Here is a 5696-nt window from a genome sequence, read left to right on the forward strand (position 1 = left end):
GTCCGGGGGGCAATTGTCCGGGGGCAATTGTCCTGCTCCCTAGCGGGTCATACGTAATCAATCTCTCAGGCGGAAGATTGTCAAGTATCAGATAGATGAAATCGTAGTCTTCGTTGTCGATCGCCATGCGAAGGAAGTCCATGGCCACACGCACCGTATGGAAATCTACAAGTACTGTACAGTCCCCCGACCGGTTTTTCTTGCGCATCCAATGATTTACATAACATGACAAAGAGCAGTGTGAAGTAGACACCACACAATATGATGATAAGGGACAATTATACAATAGGCCTATTGATAAACATATAATACCTCACAGGCCTAAAGTACAATAGAGCTATCCGTAACCGGGTCTCCAGCGAAAACGCCAAAATGCCATAGTCGGACGCGGTTACGGTTACGGATTGTTAAATGTAGCCGTCGGCCTAACCGTCCGGGTGCGAAAGCTCCCTATTAAACCTGTGGACCGTTTAGAATTGTGATCTGTGTTCACCAATAGTAGGGTACACTTAAGACTTTCCGCGCTATGTAGTGGATTATCAGTTTCATTAGTTAATACGGACATTCCGCGCTATATTATAGTGGATTATCAGTTTCATTAGTAGTTAGTTAAGACTTTCCGCGCTATATAGTGGATTATCAGTTGCATTAGTTAGTACAAACATTCTGCGCTTTATAGTGGACTAGTTTCATTTGATAGTTACTACAAACTTTCTGCGTTTCCTTTCCTCAAAAGAGGAAGGATGTTGCGTGGTGTCTTCGGTTGGGTCGTCGATGTAGTTTTACTTTCCACATGTCTTGAATAAAGTTGTTAGATTTTAGCCAGCATAATTATGTCCTCACTGTGTCTTCTCATCGATCATCTTACTTGACGAAACATGTCATGTAGTGTATGAAGGCCTTTAGGCGTCCGAAACCCGAGTATATGGCAGCACCAAATGTGAGCCAGACCCAGCTCAAATTGTATTGGTAATTGTTGTGTACCAAACGTGGACCGAGAGAGTCATGAAATTCACTTAGGGCTCTAAGTGGCATATCTTTTACTATGGCTATATCTAGCCTCCACCAGAGGCAATACTAACTAGTATTGGGCAATTCGCCTAACAGCAAATTGCAGACCATATCCCTGGTGAAAGTATTTTGTCATGTTGAGAAATTAGGTTTGCACCAGGATATAACCAGATAAATCAGAGGCAAATAACCCTGAATAACCAGCTGAATTAGGTTGTGACAGTAGGTGCATCATAAATACTAGAAATAGCGATGGTTCTGGGACTGCAACAACTCAGCATATGGATGGTCAGAATCCAGCAGACAACAAGCAAATGTAATCTGAATCTCAACATCTTTCGTATCTTTTGACGAGTTTTCTGGTCGAGTGAGGGAAACCAGTTGGCCATCTGATATGGCTGGTGGGGATGAACGCTCCCAATGTTGGGACGACCAATAAATGGAGTTGAACATTGAATTCCTTTGAAGTGTAGGTTGTGATGAGTCAGGCCAGTTTGTGCATGATTACAACATAGGGGTAACTAGTTGCAACAATCCTTTTTTAGTGTAGATTGTGAGGGAATAGTCTTGATCTTTCAATTAATTCCTTTGGTATGGTGCAACAAACCAGTCCAGTAGATATATACATGGTCATAGCATACGGCATCGAGACAACCAGTATGCAAGGTCACGGCCAGGCCCAAGGGGTATGACCGATCAGCACTAAGAGTAAAAACGTAACATGCAATAATATCTTTTTAAACTAACTGCCACAGTAGGTTTATTTATTCAGTCTTTTTGAAGTAAAAGTATTACAGTGAAAAAGAACGAAATACGGCTGGAATATTATACTGGTTTGTCTTCGGACGGCAAATTCAGCACTGCACCGATGTCAAGGTTAAGACGGTTATACGACTTTGCCTCATCAGCTCCTCGTGGTCAAGGCTCCTATATCCGTGACTGATGCGGTCGCAGAACAGAACAGATGCTGATCATCCCCGTCAGGCTGTAAAACAGAGCGAGGAAATATTTTAACTTCACCAGAAGTTTTATCATTCATTATTCAGATCAACAGACACTGTTACCTGCTAATAGTCTATGAATTTCATTGTCATAATTCAGAACAAACACTTATCACCTTTGCTGACAATATTTTCAGAAGGTGTGTATACATTCGTGTGTCCATGTGTATACGTGCTTTACTGTACATTTCTACAGGAGTGAGCAGGATGTACAGAAAAACGATCTCCAAAACTGTTGCTTTCAGCACTCGCGACACGCTAAGCGAGGTTTCAGCAATTATTTTCAGTGAAGGTATATCTCATGTGTAGAGTCTGGGTGATTTTGAGACATTCTTAGGTGTTTAAGGCGCACAGTTTGATGAAACATGATGAAACTTGCCCGAATTCGTAATTGCGGGGATCTGGAAACTTTCGGATGACAAGTTTGCCTCAAAAGATGGACGTGCTCCCTATAATCACCCAAACTAACAGCGAATATATATTCTTAAGATCCTTTTCTTGACCTCTGATGAGTTAATTTTGTCTGATGCAGTGTTTCAACACAAATTTGAGGGCGATTACAATCACGAAAAACTCACACTCACCCAGTCTAGAATGCGTAGACGAAATGTCTGTTGGCTCTTCCATGTAGCGGGTATCCTCCCACCTGTTCAGGGCGGGACAGATCAACGTTGAGCAACTTGCCTAATCGGTAAAAACGCGGGAGGCAGTGCTATTACCGGAACGTCTGTAAATGCCTGTTGGCTCTTCCATGTAGCGGGTATCCTCCCACCTGTTCAGGTCGGGACAGATCAACGTTGAGCAACTTGCCTAATCGGTAAAAACGCGGGAGGCAGTGCTATTACCGGAACGGTTCAGAACCGGCGATTTTCATCAAAAATCACCCGAAAACTCAAAAAGTAAGCAACGGCTGCAAAAATAAAGTACACGTTGTTCGTTAGCAGGTTATGAAACGTAACCTACCCAAATTTCAGGTCGTTCCGTGCGGCAGTTTCGGAGAAACGTGTCGAAAACCACATCCCTCGGGTCCTGGCGATCGGCTCAGTAAAAACAATAGACCATATCCACGGAGTTGTGGATATAGTCTAACAATGTCCTCTAGGGAAGACATTGCCACGTCTTTTTGGAGTTTGAGCGACGTTATCGTCTGCTTCACTATGCAGGCTATCTGACAGACGACTCCCGTTAGAATCGGCTGCAGAATCTTCTCAAGAATCTACATGTATTCTTGAGAAGTCACAGTCACGTCACGTTCTATGGCTATATCTTCTCAAGAATCTACATGTATTCTTGAGAACTCGCAGTCACGTCACGTTCTATGGCTATAGAATCGGTTGCAGAATCTTCTCAAGAATCTACATGTATTCTTGAGAAGTCACAGTCACGTCACATTCTATGGCTACAGAATCGGCTGCAGAATCTTCTCAAGAATCTACATGTATTCTTGAGAAGTCGCAGTCACATCACATTCTATGGCTATAGAATCTGTTGCAGAATCTTCTCAAGAATCTACATGTATTCTTGAGAAGTCACAGTCACGTCACGTTCTATGGCTATAGAATCGGTTGCAGAATCTTCTCAAGAATCTACATGTATTCTTGAGAAGTCACAGTCACGTCACGTTCTATGGCTATAGAATCGGTTGCAGAATCTTCTCAAGAATCTACATGTATTTATTGAGAAGTCACAGTCACGTCACGTTCTATGGCTATAAAATCGATTGCAGAATCTTCTCAAGAATCTACATGTATTCTTGAGAAGTCACAGTCACGTCACGTTCTATGGCTATCGAATCGGTTGCAGAATCTTCTCAAGAATCTACATGTATTTATTGAGAAGTCACAGTCATGTCACGTTCTATGGCTATAGAATCAGTTGCAGAATCTTCTCAAGAATCTACATGTATTTATTGAGAAGTCACAGTCACGTCACGTTCTATGGCTACAGAATCGGTTACAGAATCTTCTCAAGAATCTACATGTATTCTTGAGAAGTCACAGTCACGTCACGTTCTATGGCTATAGAATCGGTTGCAGAATCTTCTCAAGAATCTACATGTATTCTTGAGAAGTCACAGTCACGTCACGTTCTATGGCTATCGAATCGGTTGCAGAATCTTCTCAAGAATCTACATGTATTCTTGAGAAGTCGCAGTCATGTCACGTTCTATGGCTATAGAATCGGTTGCAGAATCTTCTCAAGAATCTACATGTATTTATTGAGAAGTCACAGTCACGTCACATTCTATGGCTATAGAATCGATTGCAGAATCTTCTCAAGAATCTACATGTATTCTTGAGAAGTCACAGTCACGTCACGTTCTATGGCTATCGAATCGGTTGCAGAATCTTCTCAAGAATCTACATGTATTCTTGAGAAGTCGCAGTCACGTCACGTTCTATGGCTATAGAATCGGTTGCAGAATCTTCTCAAGAATCTACATGTATTTATTGAGAAGTCACAGTCACGTCACGTTCTATGGCTACAGAATCGGTTACAGAATCTTCTCAAGAATCTACATGTATTCTTGAGAAGTCACAGTCACGTCACGTTCTATGGCTACAGAATCGGTTGCAGAATCTTCTCAAGAATCTACATGTATTCTTGAGAAGTCGCAGTCACGTCACGTTCTATGGCTATAGAATCGGTTGCAGAATCTTCTCAAGAATCTACATGTATTTATTGAGAAGTCACAGTCACGTCACGTTCTATGGCTATAGAATCGGTTGCAGTATCTTCTCAAGAATCTACATGTATTTATTGAGAAGTCACAGTCACGTCACGTTCTATGGCTACAGAATCGGTTACAGAATCTTCTCAAGAATCTACATGTATTCTTGAGAAGTCACAGTCACGTCACATTCTATGGCTATAGAATCGGTTGCAGGATCTTCTCAAGAATCTACATGTATTCTTGAGAAGTCACAGTCATGTCACGTTCTATGGCTATAGAATCGGTTGCAGAATCTTCTCAAGAATCCACATGTATTCTTGAGAAGTCACAGTCACGTCACGTTCTATGGCTATATATAGCCTCCAGTGGAGACAATACTTGGAATGTCTTCTTGGGATGAATACTACTGTAAGTCGCCAAATCATCGTTTTGTTTTTGCCTGATTTGCAAATAATCTGTTGCTCGCAAAAATTATAAATCGGGAAAAAAACCTTTTGATAGGAATAGCCGAGAGAAGTTGTCAATCTACCAAAATAAAAAATCGCGAAAACTTTTTTTCAGAAATTTTCCCTAATCTCAAAAATAGAACGGCATGAAAATCTAACAATTAACAGTTTTCTGTCATAATCACATGAGTTTCAGACCAGAATAGAATTGTAATCTAACTTGTTACCTCAGGGTGACAGGCGCAGATATTTCTACCGCATCACTCTGGCTGTCTTCGAAGAACCATAGACGAAGGTCACCGAGGAAGATGCAAAATTTGCCAGATGGATATCATCATTGTCATGATAATTAGCAACACAGTTCAAGCTCCAGAACAAGTTGTACTGTATCGTTGGGTCAGACTCGTATGTGTAAGTTAGTACTGTAAGTACTTTTGGGGGCAGTCGGAAATGTGGCACCTACTACTTCTTGATGACTGCAACCTGAAAATGACCACACCTCCGTTTAGTCCAATCTGTACTTCAAAACGGCACAAAGAAAGGAACCCTGGCACATCCTTATAA

This window comes from Lineus longissimus, chromosome 2 (genome assembly GCF_910592395.1).
Source record: "Lineus longissimus chromosome 2, tnLinLong1.2, whole genome shotgun sequence".
Classification (NCBI taxonomy): Eukaryota; Metazoa; Nemertea; class Pilidiophora; order Heteronemertea; family Lineidae; genus Lineus; species Lineus longissimus.